This window comes from Triturus cristatus, chromosome 9, assembly GCF_964204655.1.
Source record: "Triturus cristatus chromosome 9, aTriCri1.1, whole genome shotgun sequence".
NCBI classification, from domain to species: Eukaryota; Metazoa; Chordata; class Amphibia; order Caudata; family Salamandridae; genus Triturus; species Triturus cristatus.
In genome coordinates this window covers 993099032-993121388 of record NC_140592.1, presented here as the reverse complement: position 1 = coordinate 993121388, position 22357 = coordinate 993099032, and the positions used below count along the sequence as shown (strand labels likewise).

At 42.8% G+C, this 22357-nt stretch overlaps 1 protein-coding gene across 5 annotated transcripts in view; it reads right to left on the bottom strand.

Moving 5' to 3' along the window:
• STON2 (stonin 2) overlaps nt 1–22357 on the bottom strand; it is a 668352-nt gene that overhangs the window by 629023 nt on the left and 16972 nt on the right. The gene's annotated exons all lie outside the window — the stretch shown is intronic.

Sequence of the window (22357 nt, the reverse complement as noted above, 5' to 3'; positions counted from 1 at the left end):
GCCCATTAATAGATAAATGCAAAGACAAAACAGAGAAGCCTGGAATTTAGGTGGGGTAACAATTGTCAGTCAATCAACTGAATTAAGAAGGGATTGGAATTCGACTAGAATAACAGAAGAGTCTAAAAGCAGGTTGTTGAGGGCAGCAATGTAGGTGTGAAGACCAAAGGAAAGGAGCAATTGTCATGGTGAGAAAGTAGCAATTTTCAGAATCAGATGTTTGGGCAAATGGAAGGTAAAATGGCTGGAGATTTTCAGACTAAAGCATAGGTACACACGTTATTAGCAAGGGGCAGAAATGGGTCGAACATAATGTAAAGGTGTTCTGCAAAACAGAGAGGAAGGAAGGTGTAAACAAAATAACAGCAGCTGTAAGCAGCATGAGTACACAACCGAAAACATATGCATATTTGGTATTGAAGTTTAACTAAAATGCATGAAGTTAAGTGAACAAAGTTTATGCCACCTCTATAGGAGGATATGACATGCTTTGTGCTGGTTACTTCTGCCAGTTTATTCCTTGTATACCATATTGTATTCTTATTTATTTCTGTATTTTGCGTTCTATGTTTGTTAATTTGAAAATTTCAACAACCAATTCTGAACCACAAATAAAGGAAGAGAAAAGAAATCTAAGGTTTGATAACAAAGGACCATAATTTCAGTCACTACAGGAGGTAACTGAAGAAAGGAAATATAAATTTGAGAATATCAGCATTGCAGTACATTTAGAAGTGAGAGATCTGGTATATATTGATAGCAAGAGGGGGGCCATGAACCAAAAGCTTGGGAAAGCAAAATGAACAGGGGTTAAGTGGGACTACTGATCCAATCAAGAACCAGTAGAAATGATTAGACAGATGCAAAGTAAACCACACAAATGGCAAATCAGAAATAGCAAAATAGGAAAGCGAGTTGGACAAGATTAAATGATCATTCTTATCTAATGCAGAGCAAAGATCTAGAATACTTAAAAGATGGAAAATTTTGAGAGTCTAAAGGAAAGGTGGTTAAAATTATTTGTAAAGGCCGTCACAGACGAATGTATAGAATGGAACCCACATTGAAGAAGCGATAGAATAGATGTTCAATCTAGATGAGTTGATAGTTGGAAATGAATGCGACATCCACTAATTTTACATAACAGAAGAAGGCCAAAATGAGTCTAAATGGGAGATAAGCGGGTAGTAGATGAGCGGTTGAAAAGGACACTAAGATACAGCAGCAAAAGTATGCATTAAAAGAACTTAGGGAGAAGATCAGATGGTGTTGCAGCTGAATGGACTTTTTATGCAACAGTAGACCAGACTCATTGACATGTGATGCGGGAGGGGAGACTGGATGAACAGAACTGAAGAATTAGGCAGAGGAGGAGTGGAAGGAAATCAGTGACATACAGTGAGGAATGACTGGTGAGAGAGTTCCAAACAAAGGTGGACAGTAAAAGAATATGGACTGAACAAGTGAGAAGACGGAGAAGAGATTAAAAGCTTTGGTTGAGTATAGCACTTAATCAGACAAAGAATACGAGTTTTGGTGGTAACTCTCTTCTTTGAATAAAGTGGTCTAAGCAGAATGTAAACAAGATAGGAAAATAGCTGAAGGAATGTAGGTAAAAATGTACGCAGGTATAGATGTGGGTAAAGCAAAAAGAGAGGGACATTAGAAAAAAATAACAAAAGCAACGATCAACTGATTACAGTATTAAAAAACATTGTTGCCTAAAGATGCCTAAAGATGAATGATAAGGGTGTTAGGAAAGGGAAGCAGAAGGAAAAGAACAAGTGCATTTTTAAAGGAAGGCTGATGACCAGAGAGTGAAGTAGGTATAGCAGACATTGGCGAGAAAACAGGAGTACAGCTAAGGATTAGATCAAGATAAGAACCATCATTTTGTTAAGGGGTGTAGGCAGTTGATTTAAATAGTAAGAATCAAGAAGAAAAGTAACCAGCAAGCTCATATGGATATAGGAAATGTGAGAAGAAATAAGGAGCTGAGAAGAGATGAAAGAAAAATAAATGAAATTTTATATACCTACTTATACCGCAGTTTTTGCATTGTGCAAAGGCTTTATATAATTGTTGTTAATAATAACAAATATAACAGTACCCAACTTACTAACTTAATAAGGAAGGAGTGCTAGATTTCAAGCTATAAATACTTTCATAATTCAGCAGATGTAAACGGTAAGCACTTGACTCACTGAGCAAACTTGCTGGCTTGTAGAATTTAACCCAAAATAATGAAGGGCCCCAGTAGCAATAGTATCAAAAATGAAATCAATATTGTTTTAAAACAATGTACAAATTGAACCTACAATTGTATTTGTAATAATACATCTGGTTTCTTTATAACATTGTTAGATATTGTGTGAATTCATTAATGGTAATAAATAAATATGAAAAAGTTATTGATCACAAAAAAGAAATTTGACAGACTATATTTGGTAAAACCCTGCAGCATGTTTAAGCATGTAAACTAAATAATTGATAAACCATTAATATAAAAAAGAAGTGCATAGGTAGTAGTACGTGGCATCATTAAATGCAACAAAGTGGTAGGTAAATATCATTGAGTAACTCTTTACTATAAAAGGGTTCAGCATTGTGCCAACAGTGACAGTAAAAAACATAATGTTAAGTATACCAACATCAAGAATGTTAATCTTTTTTCTGAATTGGCAATCATTATGCTAATAGTGGCCATAGTAAAGTAAAAATGTAATACATAAATAAGTATGCTCACCATTATGATCCAATTGGACATCATAATGCAAGGAATGCCCACATTATTCAGGGGTAGTCGCCATTATGTGGTGACCATGATGCGGGCATGGATGTACAAAAGGATGCACAAACATGCACACAAGTGCATATCCAACAGCTATCACTATGGAGCAAGTGAGGAAACTGTTTTGTAATAGTAGTGTGTAGTCCATGCTCTTCAAAAGAAGTGATATCATTAGAAACATGACAGAAAGACAAGCATAGACGAGACAGTGTTGACTGTACTAATCTCAGATATGAGTGGGTCAATTAAAAAAGCTCAATTACAGGGCGTTACTACAATGGGGATCTCACTGACTGTGGTGCAAGTTGGATAAGTAAATTTTTTAATGTGTATGTGGGCAAAAACTGTGCAGTCATTTATTAAACATATGTAGTGGAACAAGGCTTTTATTGTTTGCAGTAGAATCAATCTTCCCCAATCTTCCATGTTGCAGGTCAAGCGCCCAATAAACTGTATTTGTACTTTCACACGGATTGGATAATTTCTACTAAAGTAAGGAGCTGAAGAACTAAGAAGCTTGATAAAGATTCTTTGTATTAACAACACATATATGACTGCACAGTCCAAGCTCAAAATAATTTGTCGAACCTAATCACTTTTAAGATTTGTTCACAATCACAATTCACATTTAAATCATTCTAAAATCACAATAAAAACCCTATGATAAATGTCTGAGCCGTCCAAATGCAACACAGAATTAGACAAGTTATTTAAAAGATAGGTTCACTCCAAAGGCACTCTGACACAGATACCTCATTTTTTTCAAATTGATTTGAAGATGTGTCTACAGAAAATTTTGCTTTTTGACATTAGGGTTAACATATGAGTCAATACAAAATAAATGAAACCAAACTTTTAATTTAAAGTAACGATGTCTCTCAAGTAAAGAAGTGTAGGAAGGCTTTAGGGATTTGAGAACTGAATTTTGGGGTTCCCTGAAAATAAGGTTGTCGATTGCAGGAGCTGTTCGAAAATTTGATAAGTGATCCTAAAGACTATTTGGAAACTGGAATTACAGCGGGGGGAAGAGATGAAAGGAGAGGGAAAGTGGAGATATAGAGAAAGAATGATACATGAAAAGTTATTTGCACGCTATTCGAATACCCTCACACAAAGACTTATACCATAGTTCTTTATTAAATTTTGTAAAACATCGACAAACAATGCACAATGAACACTTGTCAAAAATTGCATGCAATTCTGGCCCATTTTTGTTCCCAGATGAAGATGGCGGCACTGATATACAAGTAAAACTAATGATGCTTACATTATCTTTGTCTACATAACAACAACGGCAGTGCCTTGCATCTATCAATAACAAAATCCCCTTTGAGTGCACTGTGTTGTAGAAGTAGTTGAACTATTAATAATAACAATGAAAATTGTGTCTGGTGTACAGCATCATCTTATGATCCATTTTGTGATTATAAGCCACCTCACTCAATGATCCCACCCACCATCTTCCTCTGTGCAGTCCCATATCTGATCTACCACTGCAATGTACCTGCTATTCAGGAAGGGCGAGTGTCTGATTTGGGTCCCAATTTTTCCAGATAAGTATTCAATTCAGCATAGTGGGCCTCTACTCCTCGAACCACGGAGACCAGACTTTACGCCAAACTTGGCATAGGCCCCCCTTCCATAGATCCATCACCCAGTCTCTGAGTGTCGGTGCTAATGCGGTCTTCCATGACACTGCCATGCGCCACTTAGCAAGCACCAATGCCAGATCAATAAAGAGTGACAAGTGTTTATGTTTTTTCAAGTGGGTCATTAACCACAACAAATACAGTGAGGCATGTCTGGGGATACGTTGGCCCATGAGATCAGCTATGTATTGGAGTATGGCGTCCCAAAATCCCATTGTAACTGTACAGCGCCATACCATATGCAGGAAATTGGCAGCGTCTTCTCCACACAAACACTTATACGTTGTATACTATTCCAGTTCCCTTACACATCCCCTCCTAGAATTAGCTATTTTTCTGATGATGAAAAATACACATTTAATAAATTCTGAATTTGTACATTATGAAAAAACAAAGTTACTATAGGACTTACAAGTTCATAACTGTAATAAATCAAATGAATAATCAACAAAATATTGTTAAAAATGTGTGATTTTCTGTGCATCATATTGCACTATGGGAGATTTACGGAGCAACATGAAAAAATATACTAATGGTACTATAGCTTAGCTCCAATTCTTTCCATAAAAACGCATGTTCCTTCGCAATAAGCTGCAACAGTAAAGTGCAATTCATTTCCCCTTGTGATAGCACTTTTCCATTATCACTCACATGCCATTCCAAACACTAAAAAACCATAAAGGGAGAAAATATATAGCTACATAGGTAATTGTCCATCCTATTACTTTGAGAGGTGCTGTGACGTAGTGCTTCATATTTCCAAATTCCTATTACCTTAATCAAGTGAAACAATGGAAAAGAAATGGGTTGAAGAACCTTTTCAGGTAGAACTTTTAAGTTTAAAAGGTCTAAAATGTTATGGTGAAACACAACCCTTACTAATCACCTTGGCCATTACTGATGGCATCAGGCATGAACACATCTGCCCATGGAAGGTTGGGGCCTGCTGGAGAATAGCATGGCTGCGAGCAAGAACTGACCCTCGCCAACATTTCATATAAGTTTCTCCTCCCCAGAACTGACTGACTTTTAGTGAAAAATGGCCAGAGAGGCCAGGTGTGGTGAAACAGTGGTGTGGTGCAAAAATACACAGTGACATTGTGTGTTACAAATTACGTTAAATAATGTTTCTTTGTGTATGTGTAAGAAGGAGTTAGAGCAAGAAAGAAAAACATGCATTGACAGAGCCATTAGGTCTGCTGTTTAAAAGATTGCCATAGTTATTTATGTTCTTTCTTTTGTAAGCATACGCATAACAAATCAAAAGTTTAAAAGTAATTTTTTTTTAAAAGATGCAGTCAAAAGTAAAGGTGGGTGAAATGTTTTATCAAAAGTCGAGGTGGGTGAAATATTCTGTTCTGCCGGCAGAACTGGTGGAATTTTGGTGACTCCGCGTTACTCTGGCGTTCTAGCCAAATTCTGCTGATTGCCACGTGGCAGAATTTCCCCTTGTGCACGGCTCCAGAACGGTAAGTTGCAGACTGAGATTTTTCATCTCCTAGCACGATTTGCTGTTGCTAGGAGCACATTTGGTGAGATTTTTCGAACGCAGGTGGACACAACCGTTTACGGTCAGGAGGCTGCCACTCAATTAGAAAATCTAAGTGAGCAGCAGCAAAATCATCTTGAGTAGCTGCGCCCTCTGGCACTCCATGTGGTGCCTTTCGCACTGATTTTTCAGCGCGGATCACGCTCCCAGTGCTAAATCACAGCGTGATGTGCCTATTTCCGGCTATTGGCGGAACGGTGCAGAATCTCATGAAGTTTTTATGTAACTCCGTGGAATTCTACGAAATCAAATTGCGCAAATGCCACCCAACCCTAGTCAAAAGGGGTCAGGCATATATTAGCAAAGAAAACTAAGTAAAAAGGGCCCTCCTTTTCATTCTGATGTGCTTGTGATCAATCAATAAATCAGGAAATTGTGAAGCGTAGCTACTCACCCGCGAGAGTCTCAAGGCTCTGGGGGGCAGGCGGAACAGCTCTGTTAAGTGCTGGGGTCATCCGAAGAACCAGGTCTTGAGGTCCTTCCTGAATTGGGGCAGTGTAGGTACTTGCCGGAAGTGGAGGGGGAGGTCGTTACATGCCTTGGCTGAGAGGTAGGAGAAGGAATTTTCTGGTCTTGTAGATCGATGGGATGGTGGCCAGAGCGAGGGCAGCTGATCAGAGGTGTCTCTTGGGTGCGTGGAAGGAGAGGCGGTGGTTTAGGTATACTGGCCCGATGTTGTGAAGGGCCTTGTATGCGTGGGTGAGGAGCTTGAAGGTTATTCTTCTTTCGATGGGGAACCAGTGGAGAATGCGGAGGAGTTGGGTGATGTGGTTGTGACGTGGGATGTCTAGGATCAGTCTGGCTGTGTCATTCTGGACGGTCTGGAGTTTGCAGAGGAGTTTTTGTTTATTCCGGTGTAGAGGGCATTGCCGTGCCGTAGTCTAATCTGCTACTGATGACGGCGTGTGTGACCAGACAAGATGCTGTCAGTTAAAAGAGAAGGACAGCATTGCCCCATGTATATATGTATTATTAAGGATCTTCTTGAAAACAGGAGGCAGACAAGACAAAGAAAATTGTTTTTAGGACAAACCTAAGAATTAAAATGTATGAGACAGAAAGAGCTCCCCAGAGACACTGAGAGTAACAGTGGCGTAGCAAGGGGGGGGGGGAAGTGCACGAGTATTGAGGGTGTCGGTTCCCCCTGCCCTCGCTCTTCCATGCGTTTGCTGAATCGCTGGAATATCGCGCCAGCACCCTCCACCCCACCAAGCTCTTATGGCCACCGCGGGAAAGGCAGGGAACGACCCGGTAGCTGAATGGCTACGCCACTAGAAAGTAAAGAAACACGAGAGTGAGACAGTGAGTAGTAGAGAAAGGCAGAAAGTCAATAAGTTAAAGTGTAAATCAGTCAAAAGAGAGGCAGGTTAAAGCTTTAAAATCATTGCAGATCACAAGCCCCAGCCATGCATTAATGTTCAAGTTTTCGTTTGCTCAGCGTAATTTATCTCGCATCAGAGATGTATTTTGAAGGGAGAAAGAGCAACAAGCCGACGCAGAGTCAGACCTAGAATTATAGACAGTGATGAATAACAAGAGAGTGCGAGAGAGAGAGAGAGAGAGAGAGAGAGAGAGAAATAAGAGATAAAGATGGAGTAAAAGAAAGGGGAATGACTTAAGCATCATGTTTTTCATTTTCATTTTTTCTTCTCTCTGTCTCCACATTGCATCTCGTTGCCATGGTACCATTTCAAGCTCCATCTCCCCCACAGCTCAACAGACCCTTCTGAAGGACAGCTGCGCTCCCGGGAGAGGGGCGGCCGCCTGGGTGCAGTCCATACTGCGTGCAGCAGGTACTAAAGTCAACTGCTGTGTGTGAAAGCAGCCTCAGGCAACTGTATTAATAATTAATAGTGATAATAGCATGATCACGCCATTTCCACTTTTTATTTGTACAGTGCATCATCAAGGGGAAAACACACCTCAGAGAGCCCTGCCTCAACACTGGGACGATGGCACAGCCCGATCACCCATCCACATACAGTTAACCCTTTCACTGTTGAAGAATTCAGGGAGCCATGTGCTGGAGCTGCTTAACAAAAGTTGCCACTGGAAAGCTGAAACGTGTTTATTGATGTTGACTAATCGTGCACCTATACAGACTTTTGGCACATATTCAGGCCTATATATTGATGCAATCTCCATGTTAATGTCCCTGTGTGCGTTGAAGGTAGAAGATTTGAAAATGTTAATACATTTTTCACAAAAAGTTCTTAATACTTTGTTAAATTTCCCAAACAGACAAACATTAACCACAAAAGCTATAATCAAGGTAAAGTTGTGAGTCACCAAATATTAAACACGTTTAAATTGCAATAGCTTTTAATAGGGCATCATCATGCACAGGTAATTAAGTACAATTTTGTATCAGTAAATAGCCATAGAATCACTATTAATAGTGCTCTATTGATTTTTTCCCATCTATAAAAACAAGAACATAGAAAAACGATAATGTCTAATTCTGGAAAAGGTAAGGAATATGCTGATAGCACCACTATCTCCTTCACCTTCAGGGATTGAAGAAACTGTGAAAAATATTTGCATTTTTATTTTTTCATGTTGGAGTATATAAAGATCGCAATTCACTTCTCCGTCACAAAGATCCTAGTGGGTACGGTGTTTCAGTATGTCGATTCCTTTAGACCTTCTGTGTGTGAGAAAATCATGCATGTGTTCATTAGATCTCGCCTAACAGTGAGCATGCGCTGTTTGCTGCAAGGGATATTGAATACCGTAAAGGGTTTGGAGCCCGCCCTTACTTTACCATTGGCTCATCACATCTTCACTCTTCAATGCTGCCTTTTAATTGGGCATCACAGGCCATTGCGTCAGTTCCCTTCCTTCAGTAAAGCATTGCCGAAGTACAAATTAATTAAACTTAATTAGTGGCGGTCTGCTGCTCGCACTGTGATTAAAGTACTATTTCTTTTTTTCCCCTTCCCCCTTGTGCCTGGTGCTGCTTTACCCTGTAGCCCGAACTTGACCTGAAGGTACTGGAGTGCTTGACATGAGCTCCAGTTATGTTACATTCATGTTTTTTTTCTTTAGGCATGGAGATACATTAAACACTGTTACATTTAGTTATTTATTTATTTATTTTTGTTGAAGCACGGGGCGAGTAGGTGATTTGCTCATAATCACAGTATGTTGAGCCAATGCCAAGACTCGAACCTGGCCACCCCTGCAATTTTACAGCATTTGGTGCTTTGAACTGAATTGAGCAACCCGGCCTGTACTGTACTGTAGCTGCTTCCTTGTCTTTGTTGCTTGCAGTCTCCTCCATTCATTACTGTATGTATCTTCTCATGCACACTGTTGGTCAAGAAGACTTCAAAATACTAGCCCAAGAGGTGCAGTATTTATTACATTTCCAGAGCATCTGGAGAGTGGGGCAGCTCTAATCGGATGAGGATCTGTGTTCAAGCTCCTGACGCCCACCCGACAAGAAGAGTAGACTGGTTTTAGGTCACTCTCCTTTGCAGGCGTTGGAGGAAATGTTTCAGACTGCATTACCTTGTATTCCCAGTCAAGCCAAAAAATTACAAAATAAGTCCTTCATCAATTTATGGGCAGGGGTCACATAAAGGCAGTGTGTTGTTTCTGCAGGGGATGGCTAGCCGAACCTTGGGAGCTCCTAGAAGAATTTAAGCGTGGTTTTTACACCAGTGAGTTCACAAACAGAAAACCATCCATAACACAGTCAAATTCCCCCCCTGCCTGCCTATACCGACGACAATGTTAGCACCCAACATCATGGACACAATAGGTTGCAATAGTGCTAAATACACAATGCACAGGGTGCAGTCAAAGACTGTACATTCATTGTGATCATAACTGTCATTACATATGAGGCAGCTTATATTTTGCTATTCACATAATTCCCGGAGGATGAAAAAAAAACTATTTTCTCTATTTGTCTGCGTATTTGGCACCTGAGTGGCTCTTGGGATCAAAGAGCCCCCTTTAACAAGCATTGGTAAAGTCAATTGGTCTCGCCTACATGAGATTGATCTGCTGGCTTTGTAAATGTTACTTAGCCATGTTGCAACATGGCTGAAAGTAAAGTAAAAAAGCTGTATTGCACATCCAGTGTTGACCGCATCATAGCATTTTTTTCACATTCAGTCATACTGCACTGAAGCCAGTGCTGCTGTACAATATGGGTAAAAAACATTGACAAAGCCAATAGATTTTGTATAGGCAAGACCTATTGGCTTTGCCATTGCTTGCTTTTAATGTTTCTGGGGAGCCCGCAGTCGCTGAACCCAATGCAATGAAGGAGGAGGCCAGTTTAAAAAGTGAAGTTGAAATACTTGTGTAGATCCCTGCCCATTGTTTACAGGGAACAACCACTGTGCCGGTATGGGCCATATAATTTCAACATATGCACATCCTAAAAAAAATACAGCATTGAGAATTTTATTTGTTATTGTCGTGTGTACCCACCTATTTACCCACTCCCTCTCTCCATAAATGACAGACGCCACTGGGCTTGAGAAGGACGCCTTGGTGATTCCCTGAAGGTTGTCTCAAAGCACAGTTCAATTGATGCCTCTTTCCACAGTGGCAGCTGCTTTAACCTTTTCCAGTACCGAAGGCTTATAAACTCCACCGGCGCTGACAAGTTCAGAAGTGGCAATTGGCAATGTTAAAAGTATGGAACGCAATGAAAACTTCGTTTCCTATACTTTCAAGATGAACCTATTATTTGTGTCATCACTCCACATAAAGCGTGACGGCCCAACGCATGTTGAGTCACATAATGTGACAGCTATCTTGACAAAATAGAAAACAATGGTTTCATACATTGTTGTCTATACCTTTAACATTATTGGTTGGGAATTGACAAAGCTAATCGCATCTCTCACTTAACTTTGGCTAACGGAAATGGATTGACTTGGTCCATGCTTGTTCATTATTCTTCTTTAAAAGTATTATTTCTCTTCTGCTTCTCTACCATTTGAACATGTGTCTGGGGATGGTGGGTCCACGTATTTCTTCCTTTGGTCTCCCACATAAAGCTATACATAGCACGCATAGTCATGGATAGTCGTCTGGCCTAGGCAGCTTCTTTTCATACAATTCCTCCCTGTGCTTCAACTGTACTCCCTCCGGTTTGTGTCTAATCTTCCTCCATTGAGGGAACCACACATCATTGGCAGTTGTCTTCACAAATCCATGCTAGAGACTACATTCACCAGTGTACTCATAGCTTACATCAATGCATATCACCTGTATTCAGCAAATCAGTGCACACATAGCATGGATGCGGCAGAGTCAGTCATTCACTCAATCATAAAATATATTAACCCAACAATAAAAAACAATCAACACATTACAATATCAAAATACAAAATATTGAGTGGTACATTAAAAGCAAAGCTGAGCAATTATTTCAGCTAGTTTTTTTCTACACAACGTCCATAAATTTTACAATTGTACATGGTAGAAATGGAATGTCATATTGTCCAGTAACATTGAACGCATCCTTGCAAGTTCCAATAACATAGGCCTCAAAGAATGGATGTCACCAATACTGCCGCTCATAGCTTATTTGCGGGTGCAGTCAACTCAAGTGTTCAAGTCATCTAATGGGGTATGGACCCAACCTACATGTGCTAGTATTGTTACACAATGAAGACAACAAATGGCTAACTGTTATCCCTGCTGCTCAGCCAGTGTGAATGTGCTGTGGAATGTTGGTGTGCATGGTGATGTAATGGAATGTGATGATGCCTGGATGTGGAGTGTCAGTTTGAGTATGGACTGAGCAGCAGGAAGGCTGCTCCTGGTGGGTCTCTACTTGTTATCTTACTTGAACAAAACTACCTGCTTAATACATGGACTCCCTGACGTCTTCATTACTACATAATAATAATAATCTTTATTCGGTTTTTTAGCATTGCAAAACCATAAAAGATATCATACCATACAAATATTCACAGTAAAATTTGTTTAAAAAGTATAATTGAATATACAGATAAAAAAAGGGAATGCAAACGGTTAGATGGTATGCGAATTAGTCCTCAGTTTTACAGATTGTTTCTGTGCCTCATGATACACTTTAAAAAATTCAGTACGTGGTGAACAGTACATTCGGAGTCCAAAGTTTGAAGTGCCAGCATAGCTGGACGGCATTGTCTGTGGCCCCATTTTTTTAGTAAAGGGATTAGCCAGATTTTTCGATGGGTATGGAAAAACTTGCAAAACAATATTGTGTGCATGGTGGACTGTTGGGAAAGATCATCACATGGGCACGGATCCATCTGAGTATTCCAGTTGTTTTTTTCAGGAAATGACACTAGTCTGAAGAAAAGATTCATTCTGAACCTTGTTAGGAGCATCTTTTCATAAGTTGTGATCTCCAGAGTCAAATATGGCTGGATTTTCAGGGACTGCTGTGTCATGATTGCGTGAGTGACAGATTTTTTCGCAATCAGCGAAGTCAGTCGAAGGGATTCCAAATGGCTCAACGCAACTAATTTCAGTTCTTTTTTGGATATTTCTTTCAAATTTTCTGGCGTGTGGTAGTATTTTTGTAGACCCAGGTCGAAAAAAAAATGTCTTACATAAGAGAGCCAGGCTATTTTGTGAGCGTGGTCCAACTCCATAGTGTCGTGTAGAATGCTTTTGGTCAGACTATTTTTTTCCGACAGCCAAACTCGCCTCCAAAGTAAAAGAGGTTGGATTTTCATTAAATCTTCAATATATGGGATTCCCAGTTCTATGTGTGAGGCATAGGTGGAGGTGCCTCTTGGAGTTGATAAAAGGAATCTCATGAAGATATTCTCCTCTTTTTGTATAGAGCCGGTGGGTGTATGTCCCCAGATCCCTGCCCCGTATAGTGCGATGGCTTGGCATTTCGCAGCATAAATCTGTAGCAATTCTACTGGTGGTCTTTTCCCGAGTTTATTGGAGAATTTCATCAACGCCATGATCGCTCGTTTGAAGAGATGTCTCCTGGCCTCAACCGCCGCTTTCCAGTTTAGGGCGTCATCGATCATAATGCCTAAGTAGGGATATTGTGAGGTCTTTTCAATTTTTTGATCTTTCAGAAAAATGGACTTAGTTGCTTTTCTTGATCCACCGACTACCATAAAATAAACAAAGAAGGGGGTATCCTTAAATGAGAGAAGGTAAAGACCTTCTGTCTGTTAGAGAGTTCTCAGAGAAGTAAAAAGAGAAAATATTTCTTTTTTATGAAACCCCTCACTCACCAACCTGGTTGGTGACATGCTTCATCATCGGGGTCCACCCGAGCAGTCGAATACCACTCGGGTGTGCTTCCACGCCTGATTACAGCGGAGCAGGTTTGTTATTATATCAGTACGTGTAAGTGACGTGTGTGAGTGAGTGAAATAAAGTTAAAAGTAATCCTACTGTACTCCCTAACAAATTTAATATGGAGCAGCAGGGTCACGATTAAAAAAGTGGTGAAGTGTAATACTAATGTAGGTTTAATTTGACCTAAAGTATTATCCAAATATTGACGGACTACATGTTTCAACCTTAGAGTATAATCACAGGTTTTCGTCAGGACCTATCGACACACCGGGCGGTCTAAACGCACTAAGGTGCATCCAACCCTGGAGCGTCTGTGTGCCACCTACATATACTTGCGAAGGTGGTAAAAAGGGTTCAAGGAGTCCTCTGTGTACAGATGAACCTGAAAAAAGCACATACAGTTCTGGGCAATCAGAAAATGATCCATTTAAAATTAGAATGAACAGTGCCCATTTCCGTGTGAACTCTCATTTGTGCGCATATAATCACCTCATTCTGAGTTATGCGCCCCATGTAATTACCATTGGTTGTTGGAACCGAGCATTCGTTCCATATTATGCGAGATTAGCATCAACCTACTAAATCATTGTGGAAATCGTGGGTGTCTTACGGCTACACAGCAATTGTGAGTATACATGATGTGTGATTCTATAGAGCGGACAAAGACGCACGTGAAAAAAACTCTATTTGTGACATGCGTGCGCTAAGGAAATTATTTAAAAACAGAACACGGTGGAAAAAGGAAACGACTCAAGACTCACTCGCGATTCTTACTCGAATCGTGTCATGGGCTCATAAGGGAGACAGACGGTGCTGCATTACTGTTGGACAAGAAACACAAAACACGGGCGGCAATGGTCAGAACACTTAACTCTAAGTGCCTCACGTGTGCGTGGCCACCAGCTCTTCCCTACATACTCTTACCTCAGCTCACCGACTACCATGACAAAAGTTTTTTTGACGTTAATGTGCAGGTCCAAGGCACCCATGAAGTCTGCGTATTTGGATAAAGATTTCTGCAGTTCGATGGGGGTACATGCTAAAATGACCGCATCGTCCGCGTAAAGCAGCGCGGGGATCAAGCGATCTTTTGCTCTAGGGAGGTCTCTCCCCCCTCTCAACATAGACTCTTCTAGGCCATTGGTGTACAAAGAGAAGAGGAAGGGGGCCAGGACGCAGCCTTGCCTCACTCCCCGCTCTACCCTGAATGGTGATGTCAGTTCTCCTTTTGTCCCGTACCTCACTCTCGCCGTGGCTTCACTGTATAGCTCCCTCAGAAAGTCCAAAAGAGGGGGGTCTACCCCCATTGCGCTCAGCAGTGACCAGAGCTTCGCGTGCGAAACGCAGTCGAATGCGGAGGACAAATCCACATATACCATGTAGATGGAACCAGGTTTAGCATGGGTATATTTTGATGTTAACAAGCTTAGATTTAGGGCCTGTTCGACAGTTCCAAAACCCTCCCTGAACCCGAACTGTAAGTCTGAGAGGATGTTTTTGTCTTCTACCCATTGCTGTAACTTTTCAAGAAGGACTCTGCCAACCAATTTGCCCAAGGAGTCGAGGAGCGAAATTGGTCGATAACACTTAGTGTCTTGTCGGTCCCCCTTCTTAAAGATTGGGACCATGATGGAAGATGACCATGACTCTAACAGGCCGAGTTTCGTTGTTGCTATGCAAACTCTTGTGAGTATTGGTACCCAGAGGTCTGGAAGATGTTTAAATAAGTCGACTGGGACCCCGTCAGGGCCGGGAGCTTTCCTACTCTTACTTAATGATAACGCCATTTCAAAGTCCTGCAGCTCAACCTCCATTAAAATTGGGTAAACTACTGGGTTGGTGTTAGAATGGTGTTCTTCACTAGTAGATGTCAGTTTGAAGATTTTTGAAAAGTGGTTCACCCACGAATCCTCGTCAATGGCCACATCTATTTTTGGGCCGTTGAGGTCCGTTAGCAAGGGGGATTTAACTATTTTCCAGAATGCCTGGCTATCTTTCAGAAGTGCACTCTTGTGCAGAGCATTCCACAAAGATTGTTTCAGTTCTTTTTTCCTTGCTTTTCTAGCGGTGTTATACTCCCGTCGAAGAGATTGGATGTTTGTTTTGTCCCTATTTGGATTTCCGAGAGCTTTCTTCAGGTTAGTCTGTGCCTTGGTACAGTCTCGGTTAAACCAACCTGTGGAGCTGGTTTTGTTTTGTTTAGGTGTTTTAGTTAGTAGTTTTCTGACTTGCTCTATTATGGTCTTAAAGTTTTCCACGATTTGATTCGGCTCTGCATGAGGGTCGAGACAGATCAAAATGTTATTATAGGTAGATTTAACTAACTGTTTTGTAAGAATATTGGGGTCCACTTTTTCCCATTTTATGGTATATCCATTGTTTTTTCCCAGTTCTAACCTGTTCTGTGTTAGAGTTTCTGCTATAGTTGCCATTAGTGTTCTTGGTTGGTTTGTTTGGAAGTTTATGTTTAAGGCAGAATGATCACTCAGATTGTTTTCCAGAATTTTAAAGTTATTAATTTGATCTTTGAGGCCTTCTGAGACTATTACGTAGTCAACAGTGGTCTCGTGGCCCCTTCCTCTGTAGGTGGGTTCTAGTTTGTTATTTGACTGTTGAATGGGGTTTATAATTTGCAGATCCAGATCGGAAAGTATTTTGTTCATGGCTGGCCCCACCCCATAATGGATAAAGTGGACTATAGGGTTCTCATATTCATCCACCATTCCACAGGTGTCGTTGTTGGGGCAGGGATGTAAGTTGAAATCTCCTCCCCAAATTATATGGGCATTTTCGATTTTCTGTTTGGGGTGCCAGTGTTCGGTTATTTTTTCTTGGATTAGGGAAAGAACGTTCAAAAAATTGTCATCCGCTAGGTTGTTATATATGTTGATTATTGTGATGAAGAGTTTTTTCCCAATTATGAAGGTGAGGATCTGGAAATTTGATGATAGGTCTACCTTAACGATCTTCATGTCAGAAATTGTATTTGCTAGGTAGATTACCAGTCCCCCTTTAGGTCTACCTGAAATGCTAGGAAGGGCGGGGGATGTAAATGTCCTGTATCCCTCAAGGTGTAGGGGCGTCGTTGCCCAGGTTTCTTGTAAGCAAATGATTTGGGCCTCCTTCAAGAAACCAGCGGCCGAACCGTCCTCTATTTTGTTTCGGAGACCCGCCACGTTCCAAAAGATCACAGGAAGCTGTAAGGATGTGTTGTCTAAGGCTAAGGTTTTCAGTTGTAGAGCGGCTGGAATGGAGATGGATGGAGCCAAGGTTGTTTGTGGGGGCTCCGGGGATTTAATTATTGGTCAATCGACCATTTCCAGGCCACTGAACCGATTCATAGTCGGTATGCCTGGCCAGTTTTGCCCATTGGTGGTATCTCTATAATTGAATCCGTATGGTTGGTGGGGTGGTCTCTCCCACTGCTCCCAGTTTCTAGGTCTGTTTTGTGGGCCCATAATCTGCCACGGGACTTCTCTTTGCTAGTGATTCTGATTTACTGGCCACCAGGGGTTATCAGGGTCACTATGTCGCGGCGGTAGTTTTGGTCCAACGACCTCTAGCTCCCACGGCTGTGGAATAGGTTTCCGCCAAATGTTATCAGTGTCGCGTAAGTGATTATTGTTATTATATCTTTTTGGGTAAAAGTATGACAAAGATCTTGTAGCGATCCCCCCTGTGGTGTTATTGTATTCCCAGGAGCAGATGTACACAGCTATACTGGGGTCCTCGAACGTGATTACAACGCAGTCTCCCCGAATAGTTTTTTTCCTATGGCCCACCCACGAGGTCCTGCTGACTGATGCTATTCTGCTTTTCCAGGGTGGCGGGACGGGGCGGTTTGTATTCAGCCAATACTGGACTTTGTTCTTCAGTGACCAGTTAGGTTCCGTCCCCTCACCTGTAAGTTCGGGGACCCCCGTCATGACTACCACATATGGGCATGCCTCAGGTGGCATGTTTAAGGTAGGTCTTTGATCAGTAGTCCCTTTCGGGGGTCCTTTTGTTTTTGTTGGATATGTGTTTGTTGTGACAAGGGTTTTAGAGGCAGATGTGCCTGTGATTGGGGTATTTGCTATTGATATAGGTTGGGAATTAGTTTGTGGCGGAATGATCAGGGGCTTGGGGATTGGGTTTTTTGCAGTGGGAGTGTTTGGTACTGTAGGGGGTTTTTACTGTGGGTTGTTTTTTAGTGTGCGGAAGAGGTAAGGTTACAAGTTGCTTAAGTATAGGAAGAGTAGTCGTGGGATTTAAGGCTGGTTTTGGAAGGGCTTGAGGGGGTATAGGTTTAAAAGAACCGGAATTTTTTGTTAATTGACTCTCGATGTTACTAAGTCTAAATTCTAAAGGGCGAATATAGGAATTTAGGAGGGAAGCTATCTCTTTGATTAATCTCGCTACTTCTCTTTCTTTGCCTAGTTGTTGTGGGCTTGGGGGATCTGGTATAGAGATGTCTTGGAGGTCATGTGGTGGCTGATGTATTACTACTACGTTGTTATTTGGGGGGACAGAGTGATGGGGCAATGCTGCTGAGTCTGTATCACCAACCAAAACTGTGTGCTCAGTTGATTTGGTGTTTTCAGTGTGGTTTAGGTTTTTCCTAGTGTTCCTTTTCTTTATAGCTCCCTCCCGCCTCCCTCTCATTTGCCTTACTTCTTCGGGGGTTGGATCAGGGAAGATGTCTGGGGTTTTTTCTAGGTCGCTTTCTGTGAAAGTTACACTGAATTGGGAGGCTGAAAGGTCTACGTTGTTTGGGAGGCTAAGTCTGTTTACAGCCACGGAGGTTTGAGTTGGCGGTGGCTGTATGTCTGGAGTTCTTGCGGTTGCTAATAGTCCCATTGAGGATCGACGTGCTATTGCAAGTTCGGTTGAAACCCTCCCCTCAATTAGACTTAAACTTTGGTCAATGAATGTGTTAGCTTTGGCGAGAAAATCATCCATTGGGCCTAGCAGTTTTTCTCCTATCCCGTTTTTTTTTAAAAGTTTTTTTTGCTTGCTGGATCTCGTATTCATTTTCCGATGAGTGTTTGTAGAGGAAACTTTATGTGGCGACTGTTAGCTTGTAGGGAAAGTCAGAGAAATGATAGATACCTGTATTTGGATGTCCTAAATATAGAGCTTGGGAGGGTGGGCCGGACCGGACTCTCACGTTCTCGAACGGCCTCAAACGGCCCGCTCTTTGCCCGGTCTTCGCCCCGGGCTGCGACCCGCGCGCGTCCCGCGATGCGCGGTCCGGTGATCGCTTTTAAGATGTGATAGATTGTGGGGGCGTGGCACTGTGAGGGGGCGCGGCTCTCGCGGGAAGAGGACCAGCTGGAGCTGTTGTATGCTGGTCCTCGCAGTCCCGGGGCCAGCGCCTCACCCTCCTCTGCAGCCACGCGGTGTTTACCGGCGTCCTAGCCGATCCAGCAGCGCAGGGTGAGATGATTTTGCTACTCCTGTAGCGCAGGCGATGTTTTTTAGTGCTCCAAAACAGTAAAGGGAACGGAGTCTGTTGCGAGTGGCACTACAGATTTTGGCTATGATTTTACTGGAAAGAACCTGCGTGTGCCACCTGGTTGGACGATCAAGCTTTAAGCAACTGGAAATTAAAGTAGAAGAACTTGAAGAAGCTTCTCCTGTACAGCAAGCTGCACCCGTGAGCCCCACCAGTGACCACAAAATCGGTCGGCCCGATCCCAGGCGTGCCAGTTCTTGCTAGAAGAGGTATCTGTGTAGAGGAGTCTCCAGAGCAGCAACTAGTATGGCGTTTCCCTCTAGTCCGTGTCCTAACAGCTGTGAAGAAGAAGGAGTTTTTGTGGGGAAGAGCATCTGCTGTCCTGGTGATTGTAAAGGCTTTACTCTCCTCTAATGTCATCCCAGAGCCTCCATGTGCAATTGTTACTTTGAAGTGTCCCCGAGAGTTACAAGCCTCTGTGACCATTGTGGGGGAGAAGCCCCCCCCCCCCCTGCTTCTCCCTGTTGGACCAAGGACCTGCGTCTTGTGGCAGAAGTTGAATAGCATGGATGAGGGGTTCCCTCCCTCCGTGTGTGAAGAGCATCTCGCACTACGGGGTGAACCCGCCGTGGTGCAGAGTGGTGATAACCCAGAGAGTTGACCTGACAGCATATACTCTAAGCTGTTCTTTCCTGTCTGTGAGTTTATTTAAAGTGTCTTTTCTTATTTATTTACTTTTTGTTTACCGTTGTTATAGTGCAGTATTTATATGCTCCGCGAGGCAAGCGCGCATTCTTACTGTCATCTTGGTTGCGCAGTGACATTCAGGAACATCTTCTGGGTGTTCAGCGCCAGGTTAGATATTCGGAGCTCGTGGAATCCGTTTGAGCTCTGCATCCTGACATTGTGCAGTGGGTGTGCGACTGTAGCCACCCAGCACTCCTCACGTCGACGTACCGCCATTTTCTTTTGTTGGGGCAAAACCATGACTCTTGTCAGTGTGGATCCTGTGGAGAGAGGCTGTTTGGCGGAGACAAGTTGTCACACCCACGAGTAACTGAGCGTTGTCACCGCGGCTTTTCTGCCGACTATAAAACTGCTCACCGGAGAGTCACGAGTACCCGACGCAAACTGTGTTCTTAAGTTGCCAGTACTCGACTCACACTTTTGTTCTGCTTTATGTGAAGTGACCCCATGTTGATCTTTGGTGCTTTTGATACAAACCGATTAGTGCTCTGACTACTCCTTCCTGTAGTTTCGTTCTTCGTCTTTGGCTAAGTTCCTGGGAGATTTCTGCAGTGGAACCTACTCTCCTCCTTGAGATATTTTCTCGTATCTGCTACTGTGGAACATTTTGCGGAACTTACTTTTGTCAGTGTTCCTGTACACTCGGGTGAGAGGTCGCTCATAAGACGCTGCTACTTGTCATTTCACAATGTTAAATCTTCTTATGTTGAATGTCCTATTTTGCCCTACAGTGGTTGTGATCTTTTCTTTGATGTCTGATTGTCAAAGGTTTAATGATTTACTGTTGGTTTTTTTGTAACTTTTGCAGGGGTCTTGAGTGTGCTCTGTGTGCGTAGATTGTGTTCAGTGCCTGTTAATACTCTGCCATGGGTTTTACGTTTTTCTTTTATGGGTACTTCTGCCATTATTGTGCAGTGAGTTGATTGGTTTAGAGCATGCTTTTTGACATGTGGATGGTGCAGTGTTACCACCCACTCTTGTGATTGTGTTGGTGTCTCCCACTCTCATGTGGTTGTGGGTTGTGCAGAAATACCACCCATCGTAGTGCAGATTGTTGCCTAGTGATTGCTGTTTTCCCTTACCACTTCATTGGGTGTAGAGTTCTGCACTTTTACATGTTCCGTGTGGGGCGTCTTCCCACACTTACTGCCCTTACTTTGGGTTTGGGTGAAGGGCTGAGTTGAAGCCAGATTGTTGAAGAGTGATTGTTTTTCCTAGTGATTGCTGTTTTCCCTTACTACTTTATTGGGTGTAGAGTTGTGCACTGTTATATGTTCCGTGTGGAGCGTCTTTCTACTCTTACCACCCTAACTTTGGGTTTGGGTGTAGGGCAATTTTCATGCCATATGTTTCGTGTGGAGTCGTGTTCCACACGTACCACCCTTACTACGGGTAAGGGTGGAGGGCAGCGTTTATGCCATTTGTTTGGTGTGGAATGAATTTCCACATTTTCTAAGTATTTTTTAAAAATTTCTCTTGTTTGCATGGTTCCCTTCCGCGCCTCGCAGTTGGTATCCTTCGTACCACTTTCTTGTTGGCCTGGCCAGCCAGCTTGTTTTTGGTATCTGGGTTTGGTTTGTGTTTTGTGGTGTGGTAGTGTGTGCGTTTTCTTCGTTCGGTTAAAAAGGGAGATGATGTGTGTATATTCCTTTTATTATCTTTATTTTATCAATCAATCAATCAGTGATATTTATAGAGCGCACTACATACCCGTAGGGTCTCAAGGCGCTGGGGGTGGGGGGGTGCTGCTACTGCTCGAACAGCCATGTCTTCAGCTTCTTCCTGAAGGAGAGGTGGTCTTGGGTCAGGCGCAGGTCGGTCGGGAGGGAGTTCCAGGTCTTGGCGGCCAGGTAGGAGAAGGACCTTCCTCCTGTAGTCGCTCTTCGGATGCGGGGGACGGCGGCGAGGGCGAGGTTGGCTGATCGGAGGTGGCGTTTGGGAGCGTAGAAGTTGACTCGGCTGTTGAGGTAGCTCGGGCCTTGGTCGTGTAGGGCTTTGTGTGCGTGGGTGAGGAGGCGGAAGGTGATTCTTTTGTTGACGGGGAGCCAGTGAAGGTCTCTCAGATGTCCGGAGATGTGGCTGGTTCGTGGGATGTCGAGGATGAGTCTGGCTGAGGCGTTCTGGATCCGCTGGAGTCTCTTCTGGAGCTTGGCGGTGGTACCGGCGTAGAGGGCGTTGCCGTAGTCCAGTCGGCTGGTGACGAGGGCCTGGGTGACGGTCCTCCTGGTCTCGGTGGGGATCCACCAGAAGATCTTCCGTAGCATGCGTAGGATGTTGAAGCACGCCGAGGAGACGGCGTTGACTTGCCTGGTCATGGAGAGGGAGGAGTCCAGGATGAAGCCCAGGTTGCGTGCATGGTCTGTCGGTTTGAGTGCGGTGCCCAGGGCGGGAGGCCACCAGGAGTCGTCCCAGGCGGACGTACACTATAGTGGAGACGGAGTTCCATGTACACACATTACTATATTAGCATAAGGCCTTAGATGTGAAACGCCATCTTGCCACTTTTGCTGCTTTTGCACACGACACTGCAGGTAGATGTTATTACAAGAAAAACTTCTTGCTTGCTTTTTCTTCACATGAGAACTAGACGTGCACCACAACGTTAGTCTGAACACTGTGTGCAGAAGCCGTTAAGGTCAAATAACAATGTATGCTTTTGAATTCATGTTGATTGGCACCCACGCTCTAGCAATAACACGCACACAGCTGCAAATATCTGAAACTCGGGTGCCTTTAATATTGCATTCTGCATGCATAATTAGCACACTTGGAGAAAAACTTTTCCAGACACAGAGCAGAGCTGATCCGGTGATGTGATTCACCTAAGCTGATATTTACGGTATGGAGTTCCCCATTCAAGCCTAGAGACCTTCTATTAGTTTCATAATACTAACTTACTT